At 51.6% G+C, this 23,418-nt stretch overlaps 1 protein-coding gene and 1 long non-coding RNA gene across 2 annotated transcripts in view; both read left to right on the top strand.

Annotated features, from left to right (window-relative positions):
- LOC129011720 (collagen alpha-1(III) chain-like) overlaps positions 1-23,418 on the top strand; it is a 243,208-nt gene that overhangs the window by 26,090 nt on the left and 193,700 nt on the right. The window lies entirely within an intron of this gene.
- Positions 1,735-10,050, top strand: LOC129011722 (uncharacterized). The gene is made up of 3 exons (XR_008493413.2): positions 1,735-1,805; positions 8,862-8,956; positions 9,773-10,050. It is a non-coding gene; the product is annotated as an uncharacterized LOC129011722 (long non-coding RNA).

Below are 23,418 nucleotides of genomic sequence, written 5' to 3' on the forward strand. Positions count from 1 at the left end.
TAGCTTTTTGTTGAGAGCTGGACATTTTATGTAATATAATGTGCCAACTCTGGAAATCAGATTCTTCCTCTTCCTGCAGGCTTATTGTTATTCTTTGTTTAGTAAATTTCCTAAACAAATTTTATAAAGTCTATAATTTTTAAAATAATATGTGGCCAATGAAGTCTCTGCTCAGTTATCTTAGTGGTCAACTAATGATTAGACAAAAATGTCTAATGTCTTAAATGTCTGGAACCAGGAAGTCTCCCATCTTTGCTGAGGGTCCAGGCTGAGTGTTCTCACTGTGCTTAAAGATCCTGCCTTTAACCTACATTTGGTTGATTGCAGTTCTCAACTGTTTCTGATTTTAGGGTTAATTTTTCCAACCCTAGGTTTTCTATTTGTTCCTTCAATAAAGAAGCATTTTAGAAGCTTCTTTTTTTTTTTCAAATATTTGGCTAGATAATTTTATATAGCTTAGATATAACAGAAAATAGACATAATGGGATAATCTTAAGAATTATTATTTTTTAATAAGGACATTAAAAAAAAAGTCAGGTAGAGCAAGATAGACAAGCAAGATCTTCCTGGGGCTGGAAAGAGACCCCTTCCTCTGTCACCCTGTGAGCCCTGGGCTATACATTGGTTACCTACCACAGTTAGAACAGGCATCCTGACATTCAATATACAGGTATGTGCACTTGTGTTTCACTGGCTAGGGGACCACAGAGCACAGAGGCCTTTGACATCTCTTATCACCCAAAGTATGTGGCTCAGCACCGTGCTTATAGGACACTCTCAATACATTTTTTGACAGTGATGGGAAGAGATTGGATTTCCATGCCCAGGTCTTTCCCTGGTTTGTTCAGAGCCTGGAGTATTTATTTACCCTCACTCTTCAAAATGGACGAATTCATTCTTGTCATAAATGTAAGGTTTGCGGGACTTTGGCAATTAGTTAAGGCTATCATTCATTCTGCAGAAATCGCTTTGTAAATCAGCTTGATTATTTGGCTCAGTTTATATTTGAAAATTTTGATATGGAGGAATTCATTGCCCAACCGAAGACATAGGCCCTATTCAAATGCACAGACAAATGCAGACCTCAGGAAACAAAACAAACGCACTCCCTGTACTGTTCCTTTAGATCATTGGTCTCCGATTCCAAGCTTTAGCGGAAATAATGAAATGTCAGCCCTCGCATGCCACAAAATTCGAATCACAATGAAAAAGAGGGAAAGGCTCTTTGCCGTTTGCTTCAATATATACAGAACACAAAACAGTGATTTGGACACCAGCAATTTATGACGAGGCAAGGAAACAAACAAACAACAAACACAAATCCACAGGTGGGTTTATTTTTTAAGGTCCCTTCACAACAGCAGCAAACAGCCTTGGGCAGCAGGAAACCTTCAGACCCGCCTCTCATCCTGCGTGAGTCCTGGAGGCGGGAACGTGGCTGGTTGAGGTTCAAAGACCTGCGCTCTAATTACCAGCATAATTAGAATAAGAACATGTTGCTCACTCCAGAGGGCCAGCCCCGCGCCTCTGCTGCTCTGGGAGAAAGCGTGTTTAAGAATTCCCATGGAGTTGCACGGGAGGAAAAGCGACCCCACGCTGAGCTGCCAACATGGTTGTTAGCGCGCCCCGTGTCATTTCGTGCCACTGTTTTGAATGTGCTAACGAGGCCGCGCCGGGGAGGGGATCAGATTCCCGCACAGTTGTGCCGCTGGCGGAAGTGACTCGTTTTCTGACGACCCTCGTGACAGCCAGAGAATGTCCGTTTCTGGGAGGGCAGCACAGGCTGTGCCATCGAGAAGCCTGGGGTGAGGGGCCCGCTGGGAGGCTGTGGGAGGGACGGTGACTCCCCACTCCCGGGACGAAGGGCAGGCGGACCAGAAGCCTCCTTTGAGCGCCGTTTGGGATTGAGATGAAGAAGCCACAGCGAGGGGTTAGAAGCAGGTCAGGCAGAAGGCGAGATAAGAACGCCGAGTAGGGTTCTGGGCCGGAGCCGTTCACCGAGACAGGAACCTTGGGAGGGATGCGGTGTCTCCCTGGCATCTCGGTGCAAATGCCCAGAGAGCGGCTGGAACCCCTCGAGGCTGGAGCACGGGGACGCCGGCCTGGGGTGTAGGTCTGGGAGCAGGTCACTGACCCCATGAGTCTGGAGGGGCAGCCCGGGCTGTTGGCGGGTGGCCGTGCTGTGCAGGGAGAAGGGTCTGGTTCTGCCCCAGGGGCTGGCAGCAGCGACAGTGAGGGACTGGGAAGGGAGGGGACCACAGAGCAGGCTAGGGAGGGAGCTGGGGGGCCGGGGACCCCAGCCCTGGAGTCATGGGCTCAGGAGAACCATCTGCCGGAGGCCTGAGGGACTGAGTAGCACCCACTGGGAGTCACGACCCCGGGTTCCGGGCAAGGCTGGCTCGTGGGCGGGGAGAGGAAACAGACCTGGGTGACTGGAAGAGCAGAAAAAGTGAGAAGTCGGGGAGAGGGGGTGGTAGCAGGAGGGTCTTAGGAGCAGGGAAAGACTTTACAGAACACCCCAGGGGAGACTTAGGAAGAGGAAATCCAGAGGCCTGGGGCTCGGTGGGGTCCTGAAGGGCGTGCACCTTCTCCAGCTTCCCAGACACCGTGACAAAAGACATCATTCTACGCTGCTCAAAAGCAGCCAGAGGCGGCCTCTCCCACGCTCAGGGAGCGAAGGGAATGATCTGGCCAGAGAGCAGCACTCCAGGGTGACTCGGTCCTGCTGTCTAGCCGGCCTCCGGCACTCGCAGGTGGGCCACTCCGGGCAGATCATCTGACTCTCTGAACCACTCTGAACATCAGTCTCTTCATCTCTAAATGAGGGTGCTGGCCGTGTGGATCCACAGGTGTATCCTGAGGTTTGACAGGTACAAAAAGCTTAGGACAGTAAATATTAATAGGCTGGTGCAAATAAATTGCGTTTTTGTCACTAAAAGTAGCAAAAACCCGCAATTACTTTTCCACCAACCTAATATTAAATGTGAGTGACTGGGTCAACTTGATGCAGCTTTCTGATCCCTGCCCAGCTTGTGACCAGCTTCTAGGAGGACAGGAGTGGCCTGTGGCCGTGGGTCTTAAGGGCAAGAGAACAACAGAGAGATGTTTCTGGCCCCTCTTGTGTGAAGTGAAGACTTTTTAATGTGAATTTAGAAGCAAGTCTTGGGAGCGAAACCAAAATCAGACCTTGGAGAATGGCAGAAACTCCGACGGAGATGAATGCTGGAGAATCCCAGGCGAAGTTAAATCAACTGACAGAAGAGCACAGACATGTGATGGGACACCAGGTGGGGGTGACAGGAGGGCACAAGTTGCCTTCTGGGGTGATGGAATGCTCTGTAGCTTGCTCACGATGTGGGGTACTCACAAACGAGCACTGGTCAGAATTCATTGAATGGTAGCACTTGAGATCTGACCAGTTCAATACATGCTCACTAGACCTGCATCTAAAAAAGGAAAAGGAGAAAAAAAAAAGAGTTAGAAACTAAGGGCTAGAGGAAATATGTGACAGACAAAAGAAAGGCTTCTGTAACCAGAATGTGTCTTTTTCATGGGGAGATATGAACGATATGTCTATACAGGTGTGCACATATGAACATGAATCTGTGAATGTGCACACACATGCATACACATGTACATGCACACATATGCACAAATGCATGTGTGTACACTGGCGTGGGAGTGTATACACATGTACATGAACACGTGCACAAACACGTGTGTGTACTCCCACGTGGGAGCATATACATAAGTACATGCACATATATGCACAAATGCATGTGTGTACACCACGTGGGAGCATGTACACATGTACATGAACACGTATGCACAAATGCATGTGTGTACACCCACATGGGAGCATATACATAAGTACATACACATGTACACATAAATGTATGTGTGTACACCTGTGTGGGAGCGTATACATATATACATGCACAAATACATGTGTGTACACCCGTGTGGGAGCGTATACAGATGTACATGCACACGTACGCACAAATGCATGTGTGTACACCCGCATGGGAGTGTATACACATGTACATGCACAAATGCATGTGTGTACACGTGGGAGCATATACATATGTACATGCACAAATACATGTGTGTACACCCATGTGGGAGTGTATACATAAACCCTAACATGTACATGCACACATATGCACAAATACATGTGTGTACACCCGCGTGGGAGTGTATACAGATGTACATGCACACACATGAACAAATGCATATGTGTGCTGTGTGTACACCCACATGGGAGCATATACATATTTATACACATGCACATGAATATGCACATGTGCATTTATCCACGTATACATGTACACACACGTGCATGCATATGCATATGTATAAACCCAACACACGCAGATGAAAGAGTGAAAGAAGACACAGAAAAGTGAATCTGTGCTTTTGCCAACTCACACTTCTACTTGAACAAGTCAACTGTGGTCCCTGCCAAGTGCACATCAAAAAGGCCTGAGCATCCCTGATGGTCCACTCTCTGCATGGACACTTGGCATTTCCCAACAGAGCCAGGGCCCGTCGGAAATGTGGGTTGGGTTCAGAGGTCGGTTTCCATGGCGTCCTGCCGCACTCCAGCTGCTGGTCTCACACGTAGCCGTCTAACTTCCCCACACATCAGCCATCCTTCTACAGCTACAGACGAGCAGAGCAAAGACAGAACACATGTGTAAGGCACATATCCTGCACCCAAAACAGACGCGTGCTCAGTACAGGACGGTTCACATCATCTCCGTCATCATTATCACCGTCATCGTCACCTCATCATCATCGCCATCACCATGAAGGGGAACAGCTCTGCCTTCTCCAGGATCTCTTCCTTAGCCATGATCTGTCTTTGGAACCCTAATGGAACAGAGGAAGACAGCATTACAAAGGCAGACTCCAGACTCCAGGCCCCACACAGTGGGCAGGCCCCGTTCCTGCTGGGCCCTCAGCTCTGAGAGCAGGAGGCTGGGAAGGCTTGTGCTGGGTACAGGGCCAGGTGGGTCCTGCACGTGTGAATGGGCACAGGTGGGAAAGGCGTCTAGGGTGGGAGGAGCCACACACACGAAGGCTGTGAGCTAGGAAAGGGCAGACGGCTAGCGGAGTTCAGGTGGAGGCCTCTGGGTGTTGCGGCTGGTGCCAGCTCGGACACCCTGTGTCAGTCCTGAACAGAGGAGACATGCTCCCTGTCTGCATTAGTCCATTCTCACACTGCTGGAAAGAACTGTCCGAGACTGGGTAATTTATAAACAAAGGAGGTTTAATCAACACAGTTCCGCATGGCTGGGGAGGCCTCAGGAAACTTACAATTGTGGCGCAAGGGGAAGCAGGCACGTCTCACACTGTGGCAGGTGAAAGAGAGCATGTGAAGGAGGAACTATATAAAACCATCGGATCTGGTGAGAACTCACTATCACAAGAACAGCATGGGGGAACCCGCCCCCATGATCCAATCACCTCCCACCGGATCCCTCCCTCGACATGTGGGGATAATGGGATTACAATTCAAGATGAGATCTGGGTGGGGACACAGCCAACCCATGTCACCTTTCTCCCGTGGCATGCATCCCCATGGGCGAAGCTCATGATACGCAAATACAAGCACACACAAGTAGCGCACATGCCTGCAGTGCCAGGAAGGAGAAGAACCTGGGCAAGGAAGTGCCAGGAGGTCAGAAGCTGCTGCTCCGGGAGGAGCTGTTTGAACATTTCTGGGCTCCCTGAGGAAGTCACACCCAGAATCTGAGCATCTTTATAAGGATGGAGGCCAAGGTTCCAGCTCTACCCAGTTTCTGTGCTGAAACCTAGCCTCCAATGCTGTAGTATTGAGAGGTGGAGCTTTGGGAGGGGATTAGGTCAGGAGGACAGAGCCTGCATAAATGGGATTAATGACTTATGAAAGAGGCGCCACTCACAAAGCAGAAAAAGCCCTTACCAGACATGGAATCTTCCAGCACCTTGATCTTGGACTTCTCACTTCTAGAATGGTGAGCAACACATTTCTGGTGTTTAACAATCACTCAATCTGAGATGTTTTGTTATTGCAGCTTCAGCAAAGTAAGATAGTCACTAGCAAGCCCAGGCTGCAGGACGCGCTCTGTACAAGCCAGGTGCCTGCTCCCTGAGCCCCAGAGTGTAGCGTGGTAGCTGTGCCCACGTGGCCTCAGCCCCCGTGGCGTGGTGGAGTTGGGGAGGTCATGCTTCCTGGGCTGCTCACTCCCAGGAGAAAGAAGGAGAGCCAGGATAGACATGCCCAGCATTCCTCCCAGATGCACCAGGTCAGGCCCCCACCTCCCCAGGGTAGAGGGAGGCCCGAGTTACACTGGGAGCCTCGTTCAGGGGAGGGCCATCCCCTCAGGAAAGAGAAACCTAGGATGTGGTTAGTGGTGAATTAGGAGGTGGGCGGAGGACCTGTGTCTGAAAGCCCTCAGGCCAGAGAGCAAGTCCTGCGTTGGAAAGAGTGAGAGAGGTCCCCGCAGTTGGGCCCCGTACGGGGTACGGGGACAAGAGGGAACACAACAGCCAGGGGAGGGCCATGCAGGGGACTCTGCTCTGACTCGGCCTCTGGGCGTGTTTCAGAAGGAAACTCATCACGTTTTTAAACAACTGCTGTGGACGACGTGGAGGAGGGCTGTGGGTAGGCCATCTCCATAGACAGATTGGGGAATTCGGTAAGGGTCAGTGAGACAGGGTGGGACCCTCGCTGCTCCAGGATCTAGTGGCGGCTTGAGAAGGAGGTCGAGGGGACAGCGAGGTGCTGAGTCACCAAGAAGGGGAGTGATTCAGGGAGGAGCAGGGACAGATCTCGGGCAGCAGGAAGCTCTGGAGTGATTTGGGACGGCAGCTCTGAGATGCCTGGGAGCTACAGCAGGAACCCAGTGGGGACATCCATGCTTTGAGACAGCAACTCTGTGCTTCCTTCAGCTGCACCAGAAACTGATTCTAAAATGTTGAGATTTGCCCTCCTGAAGCCCAATTTTTATTATTCTTATTTTATTTTTATTTTTTTGACACGGAGTCTTGCTCTGTCACCAGGCTGGAGTGCAATGGTGCTATCCCAGCTCACTGCAACCTCTGCCTCCTAGTTCAAGTGATTCTTCTGCCTCAGCCTCCTGAGTAGCTGGGAATTACAGGCGTGCACCACCACACCTGGCTGATTTTTGTATTTTTAATAGGGATGGGGTTTCACCATGTTGGCCATGCTGGTCTAGAACTCCTGACCCCAGGTGATCCGGCCGCCTCATCCTCCCAAAAGTGCTAGGATTACAGGCATAAGCCACCCCACCTGGCCAAAAGCAACCCTGAAGCCCAATTTTTAAATGACATTAAAAGTGTATCACAAAAGTCAAATAGGCATATAAAAAACATGCTCTGCATAATAAGGTTGCTGGATCTAAAAACCAAAAATTGAACAGTTTAAGACAGGAGGGAACTGGCTTCCATGAGGGCGTCGGGTTGGACAAATTCCCTCTGAGCATGTCCTGTCGCCATGATCACACAGTTGTGGGCTCCTTGCTTTGGGACGTGGCCGAGAGTTCAGATTCACCACTATAAACAGGAACACTGAAAAACTCCAGCTGAACCTAAGAACCCACCTTTGAGCCAGGTTTCAGCCAATTTATCTCATTCTGCAATTTCACCCTGAGTCACGCTGCATATTCCATGGATAAATCTCAGAGTGTAAACATCTTTGACATCCTCGGACGGAATGCAGACACAGGCACGCCAAAGCTTGGGTCTCATCCTACACCGGAAAAGATGGGGAAAGAATACAAAGTGGCATATGTGGTATTTAGTTTGGGGTCAAGGACAGTTGCTAGGTGAGTCAACATCACACACACAACACAGCCCACCCACATTCCAGTGGCAACCTGGGCCTCCCCATGCTGCTGTCCCTGCCCAGGCTAATCACAGCAAAGGGTTGGTGTATCCCAGTGGCAACCAGGCCCACCCCTGCCACCATCCCTGCCCGGGCTAATCACAATAAGGGTTGGCATATCCCAGTGGCAACCTGACCCCCCCCCCAACTACTGCCATCCCTGCCCAGGCTAATCACGACAAGGGTTGGCATATCCCAGTGGCAACCTGGCCCCCCCCAACTACTGCCATCCCTGCCCGGGCTAATCACGACAAGGGTTGGCGTATCCCAGTGGCAACCCGGGCCCCTCCACTGCTGCCGTCCCTGCCCGGGCTAATCACAGCAAGGGTTGGCGTATCCCAGTGGCAACCTGACCCCCCCCTCCCAACTACCGCCGTCCCTGCCCGGGCTAATCATGACAAGGGTTGGCGTATCCCAGTGGCAACCCGGGCCCCTCCACTGCCGCCGTCTCTGCCCGGGCTAATCACAGCAAGAGTTGGCATATCCCAGTGGCAACCTGACCCCCCCCAACTACCACCGTCCCTGCCCGGGCTAATCACGACAAGGGTTGGCATATCCCAGTGGCAACCCGGGCCCCCCAACTGCCGCTGTCCCTGCCTGGGCTAATCACAGCAAAGGGTTGATGTTACTGGAATGCACTCTTATGTTCACGCCGATTTATCTATCCAAGTGGTCAGCCATTGTTATCATCGGGTTCCTTTCTTCGTTGGTTAAATCTAGAGTGGCCAGTGGGGCTTAGTTTTTAATTGCCCTCACTGATGTACTTTGGAGCACACCTTCTCTGACCTCCATGTCAGCCTGGCAATCAGAAATGTTTTTTGTCCCTGAACAGCGACAGGTGCACTGTGTATGGGAGACAACTGACTAGAATGTGGCATGTTCCTCCAAAGCCAACCCTGACTGGCAGCATGCGGCATGGCACTGCAAGGTGCTACGTCACTCTTGCTCAACTGCCTTTTGTACCTTTCAGGTGGACATGGACTCCATGGAAGCCTGAGCCGCCAGGGGCTTCCCTGGGGTGGCGCTGCTTCACGTAGGCTCACAAGAAACTCCCAGGGTTCCTGGGTAAGGAAGACACAGCAAGAGCTTGCCTCTGCCACATCCGCCTTTGTCACCAGAAGCCCATCTTTAGGGCATCTCTCTCTCCGCTGCTTGAGTTTTAGGGTCTTGCCATAAAACTTCATTAAGGCCTCCCAGGCGAGGCTCAAAGCACCCTGCCCCGTGTAGGTAAAGGTTCAGAGCACATAGAGAAAAGAGCAAGGTTGCACCCCAAAAGAATGACAGGCGGGGAGACAAATGCAGGCTCAGCCAGCCTGACTGCATTCCCTGGGTAGCCGAGAGGGATGTACGATGGGTCTTGTGAGGGTGGAAGGTGCCTGCCTCGCCCGAGGGAGGCTGCGCCCACGCCCCTGCTGCCAGTTCACCCGAAGGAGTTGCCGTTTTTAAACAAACATGAAGTCTCTGCTCTTCAGAGTGTGACGGGCTGCCCCTGTCTGCAGAAGCTGTCCCCGAATAGGCTTTCTCTGAGCTTGTTACCGTGGAGGGCTGGGCCCGGTTTCTAATCGCCCCCTTCACCGGGCTGCCTGCTGCTGGCTGCGGAAAGTGTGGGTTTGGCTGCTTGATGGCCTCGTAATGGCTGTGGTGACGCCCTCTGCGTCTTCTCCCAGCGCCAGCCTTTCAACAGAGCAGCACATTATGCCTGGATAAGACTCAAAGAGCAGCTTAATATCAGGTTCTCTGGGGCTGTAATCATCGGTTCAGGATGGAGCAGACACAGCCGCAGCAAGGCCTCTGTGCAGCCCCCAGCTTAAAACACATCAACGCATCCATGGGCACTTTTTTGAGTTAAAGCTCAACTTACACATCTGCCTGTATCCACAGGAAATGAATGAAAATAAACAAACAAATTCCTTGCGTTCAACGCAGCGTAAGAAAAACCACATCCTGCTCCCCAGTAGCTGAGGAAAGCCGGCTCACGAGAGCATACAGGGAGAAAAGGCCAGCATTGTGTGGCTGCCAGCAAAGCTCACTTGTATGTCAAATGCAGCGCTTTTGTTAGCCCATTATGTTATTTTTTTTTTTCTTGAACACTCCTGTGTCTACTGGGATCTCCTGTTTTTATTGTTTTGAGATGAGATTTAAAAAACACCATTTAATGTGGCCTGTGTGCTCTTGTACATTAAACCAAAAAGAAACCCTGGATCACCGCACAGGAGACTCTCCCCATTCTCTAGGGATGCACCCTCATGGGGAAACCCTCTTTTCTCATTATTTTTGATGGTGTGCTCTAACAGGACGATCTGGAGGAAACGCCATGTTCACAGGACACATTTCTGCAACGTGGCTCGGAGGCCCACACCAGGGTTTGGCTCACCCATGTCACAAACTAGAGGGGAGGAGGGTGCTGGCTGTTTCCCATCTGCAGTCTCAGTTTCCCCACCAGAGGATTGGAGAGAATACTTGGGTGGGCTGTGATGCAGTCCCGGCACGAACCCCCAGTGCTGGCATTGGAGTCGGAGGTTTGGGCATAGTCGCTAACGTCGCACTTACTTCCATGCCAGCACCAAGTCTGTGGCTCCCCAGGCCACTCTCACTTCTGACCACAAGTTCAAGGCTCCCACAGCCTCTTTGGGGTCTGTATTTCACTAGAACGACTCACAGAACTCAGAAAAGCTCTGTCCTTACAACTGCAGCTCTACCACCAAGGCCACGCTGAGGACCCACCAGCAGAGACGCATCCAGGGCCGGTGGAGATCAGAAGGGTCTCAGCATGGGGCTCCCGGACCCTCTCCCTGTGGAAGGGGGCAGGGGGCACTTCCCCTCCCACACGCCTGCGAGTTCTCATGGGGGCCTCCTTCTGTAGGGATCACTGCCCAGGTGATGAGCTCCGTCTCAAGCCTCTTCCCTTTTGGGAGGTCAAAGGTCAGCTATACCATGTGGCCCCACCCTGTAATTGCATAGTTGGCCTTTCTGGTGTGGCCAGCCCCATGCAGACCCTAACATGCCTAGGGACCTCCTTGAGTAACAAATTCCCATCACTCAGGAAATTCTGCAGGCTTAGATGTTACCTCCTAGGAACCCAGGGCAAAGACCAGGCACATTTCTTACTATGCAACAATAATGGTAAGCTATGGCAGGAGTGTCGTGAGGATGAAATGGGAAGATGCAGGTCAAGCATGAGTGGTGGGGCCTGTGATCCATGCTTTACATACTGAGTGAGTGCTTAATAAATGTTAGCTGGTGTCAGCACCATCGCTACATCATCATGCTCCTGAGTCAAGACCAGTCCAAGCCCCACAACACCTTCAGTTAAGGTTCCAGCAAACTTACAAGACAGGGTCCATTTGATAAATTATCATTTCTGTATGAGCTAAGACATAGGCAAACAATTTTTGTCAATGTTTAAAATTTTCACTGCTTCTCAGAAAAATAGTAGGTCAGAATCTTAAACTGTATTTTACTTACAATATCACACACAAATAATGTGATATTCTGGTGTATTTTATGGAAGATTGATTAGTTAGCACTAAAAACTCACAGGCAAACGAATAAATGCAAATCATTTTCACACTCATCTGTAATTTTATCCTGACAGTGCTACTTTGAAATTAGTATTCTTGTCCACAGTTTCTAAGTAATGATTCTGATGAGCCTCAGAGAGGGGATGTGACTACCCAAGTTCATAAATTTGGTCAGCGATGAAACATTTCAGCAAAACCACAGAGTTATTGAATAGGAAGAAGTACACGTGGTGGCCTCTGGTTCGAGGTATCCAGAGCTGTCCTCGGGTGGGGGAGAAGCAGTGTCACCTCCCATCCAGCACGAGGCTTGCCCTGCTCCAGAGTGGGGTGTGGGGGTGCGTGTTCTGTTGCTCCAGCACTTACACAGGTAAGGCGAGGTACCAAGACATTTCAGGTACCAAAGCAGATCAGGGGACAGACTGAAATTCTGTAGAAATTTCACATTAGGTGGTCAAGAACTAGTGAAATGATTCACTTGCATTAAGGACATACACGGTTTCACTAGGTGGTGTGCTTGATAAATATCTTGCAACTGGCTCTCCAGAAAGCAGAAAGAGAGCTTCCTTACAGTGTGCCAGTGCCCATGGTATAAATGCCCTCACCGTGGCAGATTCCAGAAAGCAGAAAGAGCTGACTCACAGTGTGCTAGTGTCCATGGTGCAAATACCCACACTGTGGCAGATTCCAGAAAGCAGAAAGAGCTGACTCACAGCGTGCCAATGTCCCTGGTGCAATCCCCTCACCGTGGCAGATTCCAGCCCCCCAGTGCAACATTGCTGAATGCCGACTTGGGAAAAGACATGCATGTCAGTCCTTGCAAGATGCTCAGCACACCACTGGTTTCAGTCTGGGGCTCCTACCCCTCACGACGATTTTGAATCTTGATTTTGTTATCAATCATGTTTATGTTACCTACCCAAGTCACCTTCAGTGTTGTCAGGGTGCCCTATGGATAGGATGGTGAGTGGGCAGACTGAAGGCAGTCTCAGGGCACCCTGTAGGGCCCTCCTGGGCACATGTCACCTTATCTACTTTGAGCAAAATTCTTTGCTCAACATAAGTCTCCCTACCTATATTCTTACCTAAATCATATTTCTCTACTTTCAATGTTAAATAAAAAATAAATAATTACGCTTAGGGCATTTTCCAGTCAGCAAACCTCCATTTCATTCTGACACTGGTCTCATCGATCTCTCTCATAGCTTGGGTCTTCTGCAGATATGTAAGAATGCCCTGTAGCCAAATTTGATGTGGCCAAATGTTGTATTCCCAAGTTCAGGAAGGGCGGGGCTCGCTTTATAGCAATGCATGGAGAATAAAAGTTTGTGCTGATTGAGTTACAACAACCAGGTTAATAGGACTTTGGAGAAGCAGAACTTTGGTGGAGGATATTAAGGTGTGTGAATAAAGGCATGAGAGGGTCCGAAAGATGTTGCTGAGGGAAAATAGCAAGACGTGACTGTGCTTTAGAGGGAAGGCATGGAGGGGGAGTGGAGTGTCGGAAAGGACCCCAGGCCTAGAGTCTGAGAGCGGGGAACCTGGTGAGGCCAGGCTGGAGGTCATGATCCACAGTAAGCAACAAGAAAGCAGCGCCTGACAAGGTAGCTGTGGAGAGCCAAGGACTGCCAGCAGCCTCTTCATCACCCTCAGGGTGAAGACAGAGGAAGAAGCAGCCTGTGGGAAGCATGTGGTAAAAACCTAGCAGAGGCTCCAACTAACCCAAAGTGCATCGTAAAATATCATGAGAATAGGATGCCATGGAGGAAATCTACAAAAGACTGTTGTTTCAAAAACGAGAATCCTTTATGCAACAATCAGGAGACCACAGGCTTTCCCAGCCCTGCGTTTGAAGGTTTCTGTGGGAATTTCACCTTGTTTTCACCCGGCTGTGCTTTCTGTGCATTTGGAAATGATGCCACCCGCATGTATCTGCGTGGCAGCCAAATCCAGGCCATGGCCTTCCATCGTTTTCCTGTCAGAAGCCCGCAGAGCCCGCTCCAGCCCAGCGCCAGCTCAGCACCACCCAGCCGGCCCTGGAGGCCACCCGTGGCACCCCCTGGCTAATTGGCTGCCGCTGGTGCTGCCGGAAGTCAGGAGCAATGTGGCCACCACCGCCCCCCACTTCCTCCATCAGTATTTTTAGCGTCTTTTCTCTGCCAGCCCAATTCACAGGCGTGCCACATGCGTTCGCCTGCAGGAGCAGTTTGGATATTCTGCTGTTTAATAGCCTTCGCAGTTACGCAGACCCGGGAGCAGGACTGCGTGGTTGAATACAGTGACAAAGCCCAGGGACAGGATGTGTTGCAGGTCAGCCGCTTGCAGCTGCTGGGTGGGGCGGTGTCTACTCTTACCGGCATTGGTTCCGTTGGAAACCTGATCCTATCTTGATAATGCAGTATCGCTGGGCTCCAAGAAGCCTCCTGCCTTTTAAAGCATTTTTCTTGTGCAGCCCATCGTGATATGACAAATAAGCCTTCCATGTACCGTCGTGTGTTCACAGAGGGTCCCCGGCAGGGGGTGTGGCTTCTGTGGCTCAGGTTAGAACCCAGCCTCTGTCCCTGTCCGTCTGTGTTCTAGCTCACTGTGGTTTCCCAGACTTAGATAGTGGACCAGCAAGGCAGGCGGAGCACGTGTTCGGAGTGTGGCCCCCGCGTCCCCGCTCCCTTCTGCATCCCCGCACCCCCACCCTCAGCGACTGTCACTTTCTCTCTCACGCTGCCCTCTCACTCCTGTGTGCCAGTGAAGGCAGGGTCAGAGCTCTGCTCACAGCTCTGACACTTCAGTGGCTTCACGTGACACAAGTTTTATTTGTCCTCACTTCACAGTGCCGTATGTTGGTTTTTGGGGTGGAAGAGAGACCCTACTCCATTCCGTGGTTCAGAGACTGTTGGCTGGAACTCAGTCTCATAGCTGCACTGATGGTGGCTTAGGCACGTGAAGTCACCGGTGGGCCAGGGAGATGGTGGATGCGTGTCATGAGCATCAAGCCAGCCTCTGACTCTCCTGAGACTTACAAAGAAAAATGCAATTGCTTCACAGTCCACATTCTAAAAACCTTTTATTTTTTATTTGTATTATTTTTTGTTTGTTTGTTTTTGAGACAGAGTCTCAGTCTTGTCACCCAAGCTGGAGTGCAGTTGTGTGATCTTGGCTCACTGCAACCAGCACCTCCCAGGTTCAGGTGGTTCTCCTGCCTCAGCCTCCAGAGTAGCTGGGATTACAGGTGCACGCCACCACACCCGGCTAATTTCTGTATTTTTAGTAGAGATAGGGTTTTGCTGTGTTGGCCAGGCTGGTCTCAAACTCCTGACCTCAGGTGAACCACCTGCCTTGGCCTCCCAGAGGGTTGGGATTACAGACATGAGCCACCGCGCCAGGCCCATAGTCCACATTCTTATTTGGGATGGGAAGCAGTGGTTTAAATTTTAAAGATTCCAAATCTACCACCTCATAATTAGTTGGGAGCAGGCAGTGCCTGGCCCCTACACACCTGGAGCACTTCCAGACACCAACGCCATTGCACACTTCCAGACACCGACGCTGCTGCACACTTCCAGACACCGACGGCGCTGCACACTTCCAGGCACTGACGCCTCTACACAGTCTTTATGATCTCTTTGTGGCCATGTTGAGCTGATTGAAATGGAAGAAATTCCCTGAAATCAGAATCGGAAAAATCTGCAATGAGATTTCCAGTTTTGATCCTGGTCCCAGGGCAACATCGTACTTAACTTTGAGACTTAGCTCTCGTGTTACTTCCCTCTGACACCTCCCCAGCTCTTTTCTTCCTTTCCTCAAGCTCAGTTCCTGTGTTCCTACATTTTCCTAATGGCCTGCGAATCCCCGTGGATCCCAGATCTGGGCTATGCCATCCCTGATGTTTCTCCTCCCAAAACGTGCGCCCTCGGGACGGTGGCTGCCCTGTCTGCACTTGGAGCAAGCACCGTGTACACCGTTGGTGCTCAGTCGATGCCTATGAAACGGACCCAGGTCACGGCCTCCAATGCAGCTACACAGAATGGGAATGGAGGCCTGAAATGCTTCCTGTGCCTCGTGGCTTCTGTCAGAGGGGTCATTACCAAGGAAATGGAGAGGGGCTCGGTTCTTGACCCTAGTTCTCATATTTCTCAAATTTTTAGAAAAGAGTTCTTCAAATTCTGCCTGTGTCTCTTTTCCTTTTTTCTTTTTCATGTTTAATGTTTGTGGGTACATGAGATATTTTGATACAGGCATGTAACATGTAATAGTCATGTCTCTTTTCTAATGGACAAATGAGCTTCTGTTCTGCTGGGGCCGTTGTTAGGGAGCAGAATTCTTCCCTGAAAGGACAGCGCTAATGTCAGGCACTGAGGAACGGGCAGAGGCTCCAGGGACAGAAAGCGTGGAGCGGGGCAGAAGCCTCAGCCCAGGGAAAGAGAGCCCCTTCCTCTGCCTGGCTGTGCTCTTGGAGGCTTAACCCCAAGGCTACAGGGACCCTGGTGGTACAGAAGGAGAGACTTCTACTCCAGGACAGGGGCCTACCCAATGGAAGGGAGCTGGCACCAGGCACCTCCAGGAAGGTCACATCTGAGGAGTCGGGGCTGGGTGTCTCTCCTCTGAAGTTCTCTCACCCTGAGCCTGCAGGGAAGTCACGTGAACACAACAGCCTGACCTCCTGGGAGCTCTGGGAAGTCCAGGTGTCTGAACCTTGCTTGATCTGGAGATATAAGAGGGAGAGGCTCCTGGGGCCCAGGGGTGTTGATGGCTTGATGGGTGAGAAGCACGAGTGGGGAGAGTTTTAGAAGTGAAGTCGCTCCCTGCATGGTAGGACGGTGGACAAAGCTCACGTATGCAACCTGGCTGCTGTCTTCATGGAGCGAAGGGACTGATTCCTTTTTAAGCATAAGTAAGGTGTCAAGGATGGCGTCTGGCAACAGATTCTTTCTTCTCTGTGCACTAAGAGTGGAGATTTCTTTGTTCTCAAAAAGAGGAATTAGAAAGTAGCAAACATTCATACCTTCTCTTGGCAAGATATAAAATGTTGCAGACATACACCATAAGATGTAAAATACATTCTGTAAAATATAAAATGTGTGCATTACATACTTTTGTACATGGGCATTACACATATACACACACATTCCCTCCAAGGAGTGAATGAATAGCGTCTTCTGATTCCTCTGGAGCAGCATAGAATGTGGTTTGGAAAATGCTGTCTTGACCCAGTTTGGAGGTCCTGGCTAGAGGTGGTCAGGTTCCCTTCTTCAGCCCACACCCTGACAGCCTGCTTATTGGGTCACCCTCCGGGCCACTATCTGTCTGAGCTGATCACACCGGGGCAGGTGCCAGACAGCTAGAGACAGCCCCGGTGCCACAGGGCCTGCCGGAATTATTCAAACCAGCCAATCCTAAGCCTGCCTTCCCTGCTCCGGAAACGGCCATAAAGGCTGGTAGATAGAGGCTCCCTCCACAGCTCCTCTCCCTCCCGGCCAACCCGGCCTTCCCTGTGTGCCCTGCAGGGTGCTGTTTGCCTCCTTCTCCTGGAAGCAGTGACTGTAACAAACTCTCTCAATGGCAGTCATCTCCCGATCTGCTGGCCTTACTCCACTTAAATCATAATAAAATCTGGCCAGGCACAGTGGCTTATGCCTGTAATCGTGGCATGGGAGGCAGAGGTGGGCGGATCACCTGAGGTCGGGAGTTCGAGACCAGCATGACCAATATGGTGAAACCCCATCTCTACTAAAAATACAAAAATTAGCCGGGTGTGGTGGCAGTCACCTGTAATCCCAGCTACTCGGGAGGCTGAGGCAGGAGAATCACCTGAACCTGGGAGGCAGAGGTTGGAGTGAGCAGAAATCGCACCACTGCACTCCAGCCTGGGCAGCAGAGCGAAACTCTATCTCAAAATAATAGTATTAAAACACAGTGGTTAATCAGCCTGTCTTTTTCCAGTTGAAGGATCAAGAAGTCCATCAGCTTCCAGGCCAAGGCTGTGCTGGCATCCCTGACACTGTCCACCTCTGCTCCTCTCCATCCACTGGAGGCGAGGCGAGGCGAGTGGGTGCATCTGGACCCGTGGCAGCCGGGGCAGGGGGCCGTTATCTCACTCCTAATGAGAAAAGGCTCTGGGTGAACCCCTGGCACAGCAGCAGCCAGGCGGTGGCTGTAATGGCCGGGAGAGAGTCTGGACACTCTAATTCGTGTTCTATGCTTGCCTGTGGTTGTCCTCACTTGATTTCTAACTGCAGCCTCTCGGTTTTGCATCCACGTTTTATCTTCTACCTGCGTAGGGCTCTGTTTCTATCTGATTCAGAGTAAGACTCTCTGTCACCTGGGGTCGGACCTCAGTCCACTGGATTTGAGGATGGGACCCTGGTACACCTTTTCCTTCAGCCAATAAGGCGATGCCTCCCCCGAGGGTCTCTCTAGCATTGTGGGCCCTGGGCACAGTGGGGCCCGGGCGCGAGTAGGGGCCGCACGTCCTAGGATGACGAGTGGACAGGGTGGGGTTGGTGAAGGGAAGTCGTATCCCGCCGTGAGTGGTGCTGGCGGTGCTAGGAGGTGCTGGGCAGGTGCCGTGCTGGCCTGGGGGAATGTCACTCAGGCCACAAGGTTCTTAAGGTTCCAGATCCTGGATGGACGGACTCCCTGTCCTGGTGGAGCTCATGGCTGTGACTCAGTGGGCATCGAGCCTTCTCTTCCTTGTGCCTTGGCCTCTAGATACTTACCCCACGTCTTGCCTTTCATTCTTTCTCTAGTCCTTTTGGCAAATGGGAAAGTGGGGAATTCCTGCTTTTCTCACAAACCTCCTGCTCCTGGCCTCTGGGTGGATGTGTGCTGAGGCACCCCCCACCTCCGAGGGAGCCCTGTTTATGCCCCCTTACTGCTCCCCAGTATCTGTGCTTCAATACTGCCCCTCACCAAAAGGGTGATGGGACCCCCATTGAAATTACCATCAAAATGGGGTGGGAATCTCAGCCAATGGATCCCTAGAGACTGGCTCCATCTACCCCAGACCCAGGGCTCCTTCTTCAGGTCCAGGTACCCAGAACGCAGGAACCTGTCTACCTGACGATGGGACCCATAGTACATTCAGGAGGCTGGGAGCTGGCCCAGGTGCTCCTTTACCTCCACAGAGGCCGTGAGCCCCGCAGTCTCCATTGTCTCCAAGGACATGGGTGTACCCACAGCCATTGCTCTTGCCTTGGAAAAGAGCCATCTGTGAGCCAGCCAGCCAGACGCCTGCAGGCCAGCATCTCACGGAGAGCAGAACACCAAGATAAAGGGTGTACCTGCTAAGTGAACTTGATGAACGTCGGTGGCCAAAACCATCAGGAGGGGGAAGAGCCAGACCTAGGACCACACACCAGAGACGGCAGCATGAGAATGAGCTCCCGACCCCATCAGCGAGGAGCCAGCTTGGCCAGGGGGACCTCACGCCGGTTCTGATGTGCACAGTCAACCTCTAGGAGCTCTTGACACTGCTGAGGGGTCGCCCAGGGAGGGAGAGCTGGTGGGGGGACCCACAGCCCCCATCCCTGTCCCCATCTTCTCCAATGCCGTGGCTGCTCCTGCTCCTGCAGGTGCCCGGGCAGCCTCACACTCCTCATTTTATGGAGGAAGAACGGAGGCTCCAACAACACAAGCCTGGCTGTTGTTCCTGCAAGCTTCGTGTGCTCTGCACATGTGTCTAGGGGCTGATCCTCCAAGAGTCACAATAACTCCATCCCTATCACCTACAAGACTGACACTCAGTATTTATTTCATTCTCCTTGTTGAACTGATATGGTGGCTGCAGCCACTCACCTCCTCAATATCTGCAATGCTCCAGGTTTAAATTTCTAAGGTTTCATCTTGCTCCTGACTCTGAGTCCAAAAGTCCTCCAAATGCATGCATATTTTATTTTGTCCAAAAGTCTAAGGGTTCTGTGGGCAGATCTGACACTGCAGTGCCTCTGGAGAGAAAGAGTTGGTGTCCTTGAGTCTCTCCTGCAGAGAGCCTGGCCTGATTCTTACTCTGTAGGACCAGACTCCTCAAACTCCAAAATGCCTGAACAAATCAAGGAGAGGCTGCAGAAGCACTCTTTTCAGATATGGGGGTCTCATTCTCATCCTGCAGAAACTGGCCAGGGACCCAGCAACCTGGGACCATCACACCCCAAGGAGCAGAGGGGACCAGCATTGCTCAGTGGGAATCAGGGCTGTTAGGAAGAAATTGCAGCAAATCACCTGCAGACACTGGTCCTGCCGCTTTCTCTGGAGGGAGGGTGACTGCCTTGGAAGGCTTGCATCGACTGGGGCAGAACTCTTGCTTTCTGTCTTGTCTTGAAGGTGCTGTCTTTTATGCACCAGTGAAGTATGCCACCAGGCATTCTGTGTACTCTCTGAGCATCAATGAGCTGCTATTAGGATACTTTCTTCAGGGTCGTTCTGGGTACAAGGTTGTCATGACCTGCAGTACCAACTGCTTTGAAACTGTCTCGACCTCCCAACAGCAAGTTTCCTGGAACAGGAGCCCTCATTTCTGATGACCTTGCATCCACGTACATTAGGGTCTGATTGAAGAGGTTCTTGGATTAATTCTGCCACTGAGAGAGGAATTGGGAGTTCAGCATTTGCTGCTGGAAAGAATTAAAGAATTCGCAACAGTGTGTTCATGCTAAATCTGCTGCATCCATATTTGGGTCCTTAGTTCAGTGTGCATCATGCCCTGCCTGAATTTGCATGACCTTCTTCTAGCAGGTCAGCCTGCCCAGGGTCTCCCACGGGCCCAACGCATGCCTGCTGAGACATCATAGTCCGCTTACTACAGGCCGGCCTGACTCTGTAGGTTCCTAGCTTGAACCTCTTCAACAATGTCCCATTGCCAAGAAATTATCCATATGACCTACAAAGCCCAGCAGCACCTGGCCCCTGCAGGCGTCCCTAGACTCTTCTTCCACGCAGAGTCCTCCCATTCCACTCCTTTTATATCCCCAGGCCCCTGCATGCCATTTTCCTAAATGCTCTTCCTCCCCACACTGTTCCACATCCTTCACCCAACTAACCTTGCCTTTCCCTGATGAACTTGGCAGGTACCTTCTTACAGATGGATCCCCCACCCAGCATCCCAGTCTGGGTTAGGTAGCCCCTCTGTGTGTTCATAGCCCTTGCCCTCTTCACCAAAGCACTTTTTTTAGACAGGGTCTCACTCTGTGGCCCAGGCTGGAGTGTGGTGGTGCGATCGTGGCTCACTCAGCCTCCAACTCCTAGGTTCAAGCCATCCTCCCACCTCAACCTCTCAAAGTATTGGGATTTTAGGCATGCACCACTGCATCCAGCCCCGAAGCACTTTGTCATTGTCCATTTTTCCTCCCTGAACCATGAACACCCGTATATGAGGTGCGATCCGTGCCTGAATCCTCTCGGCGTTCACCTGTGTGGCTGGTCACTATCAATGCCTGTGACTGCCTGGGGCGTGTCTCGAGGTTGCAGGGGTGAACAGCTGGCGTGTGGGGCAGGCTGGAAGTAGCCTTGCAAGCAGCTCTGGCCAGAATTGATGGGGAGCTGGGGAAGAGCACCAGCCTCCTTGCCCCTTCACAAGGGCAGTTCTGGGGTGGGTTCCATACTGCCTCCTGTGGTCCCGCCATGGGGTTAGGCTGCAGTGGACCGCAGCTGTCACTTGCCTGGTGGGTACCATTTCTCACCCCACCCCACACCCCTCCGTGCGAGCGAGTGGCTGTGTCTCTCCTGGGATCACTTTCCACTTAAGCCTCTTGCCCTCAAGTCCTTGTCTAGGGTCCCCTCCTGGAGGAGCACACACTGAGACCACCTAGGAAGCAGGTATGGGTGAGTGTCAAGAAATACTACTTAAGTAAAATACAATACACTTCAAATAGGTCTATTTTGTCAATATCTGTAAGGAAGGGTCTGGTACGAGGAAAGACATGGAGAAAAATCATGACCAAAATGAGATCACCCACAAATGGCAAGGCTTGGAATCCTCGCGAAGAATGGGGATGCTTTGCTCCAACTCCAATAGGCAGAGCTTCGTGTGCGGTGACAGGACTTCCGGACCCTGCAGCCAAGCCCAAGGGCAGTGAGATTTCCTGTTTCTTCCCTGCACACCACGAGCCCCTTTCTCCCGCTCCCCAGCCCTGCCGCACCGTGGAGCTCCCCATGCTGAAACTCAACTTAGATCTCTGACTCAGCTTCTACCAAAGCAGCACCTGCTGAGCATGGAGCTTGAGGGGGGAGCGGTATTCAGGAGGTGGGGGGCCCTGGGAAGAGTGCACAGGGCCAGGGGTCCAGGCTTCTCCTCCTCCCTCCCTGTCACCTTAGAGGTGACCAGTTCCTCAGGTTTCCACATCTAAAGGCTTCCAGGGACCACGCTGACCAGCTGTCCAGCTCATTATGTGAGGTTTGCACGCCTTGCTTCCTTTCCACCTCCTATGCTGCCTCTCTTCTGCCACCCTGCCCTGCTCAGCCTCCTCTCCTTGTAGTTCCACTAAGTGCAGAGCTTGGAGTGAGCCTCTGGCCCCAGGCTCAGCCAGCACTGCAGTTCCTCAGCGTGAGGCTCCAGGGGTCAGGCTGTGACACGCGTTTAACCTGCCCGGCTCAGTGCTGCAGCGAGTGACCCACCAAGATGTGGTGGGAAAGCGGCGTGGGAAATTGGACCGTAATGTATATGCACCCTTCTTGCTGCCAACAAGAGCAATTTGAGAATAAAATGCTCCTTTTCTCAATGAAAGCCTCAAGCCATCTTTCTCCCTCTCGTATGCCCTTTCCTGGAAGCTCTGCGTCAGGACAGCTGCTGCCTCAGCAGCGATGACATTACCCGATTGTTGAGACTTCTCACAACTAAACACAGACTCTTACACAAAGCATCCAGGGCCGCTCAGCCACCTGGGAGGGACCTAGCAAGTCACTATCTCAGCTTTGGAGAAGAAGACGCTGGCGCTTCTGGAGGTGGCACTGTGGCTTCACCGAGTGACCACGGAAACTGCAGACGGGCTCTGATATGAACTTGTTAGTTGATTAAGGCCAGAAGTGAACACCTGCCTAGGACTATTTGCCAGTGCTTCAGTTACTGGAGTCACACATGGTGGAATATGCAGTCTGTAAGATTGGAATTAGAGTGAATCCATTTAGAAAAAGCTAGAAAACAAATTATCTCTATCTGCTCTATCTGATCAAATAGAAGATGGGGTGGGAAAGTGTTCCTGGCCCTTTCCTCTAGAACAGGCTGGAACCCATTGTATGTCCCAGCCTCTCCCCGCCATGCCTAAGTGTGAGCGAACGGCCATGGGTCACAGTGACACTGTCCTCATAACACATCCTGACAAAGGGTGGGAGGTGGGGCCTCCCTGTAGGATCGGGGGAAAGGACTGGGCCGGGTGCATTTCTTTCTGCCCCTGGTGCTCATCCCCTGAGGGCCTCTCTATGTCCCACCGAAGAGCTACTGGACCACCCCCAAGTGTGTGGACATCCCCCCCACATTCTGTCCTCTCATTCCTTGTCTAGCTTGTTCTCTCTCCTTTCTCATCTTCAAACAAATGGTTTTCTTTTCTTTTAAAAAGGCTTCTTTATAATATTGTGTCCATTGAACTCACTGGCTAACTGTGGGTGTTTGCGGGGAGGCCTGCCCTCTGCAGCAGGTCTGTGGTCCTGGCGTGCACCTCCTCTGGCCTTCTGAGGTCAGTCCCCTCCACTAACATGAAGGGGAAGGTGGCTGGATCATGGTTCGCCCCACACAGGGCTTTAAGACAAACAGAAACAGCTCTGAGCCCACTGGACACCCTCTTGATTTTGGGAAACTCATTTGGGGCCACTCAAGCCCACCAAACATAGTACTAAGAAACAGGCCCCTCCAGCCGCAGGCCAAGGTCTCCTGTCTGGGAGGAGCACGCAGGAGCTGGGGCTGCCTTCTCCCATCCGCTGACCTTCCCCAACCAGAAAAACAATTTTCTCCTGGAAGGGAGATTTTAATAAGCTGTAAGATTCAGGGGGTGACTCAAGAGACTGTGGTTTAGCCCCCACCTGCCA

Source organism: Pongo pygmaeus, chromosome 14, assembly GCF_028885625.2.
Source record: "Pongo pygmaeus isolate AG05252 chromosome 14, NHGRI_mPonPyg2-v2.0_pri, whole genome shotgun sequence".
Classification (NCBI taxonomy): Eukaryota; Metazoa; Chordata; class Mammalia; order Primates; family Hominidae; genus Pongo; species Pongo pygmaeus.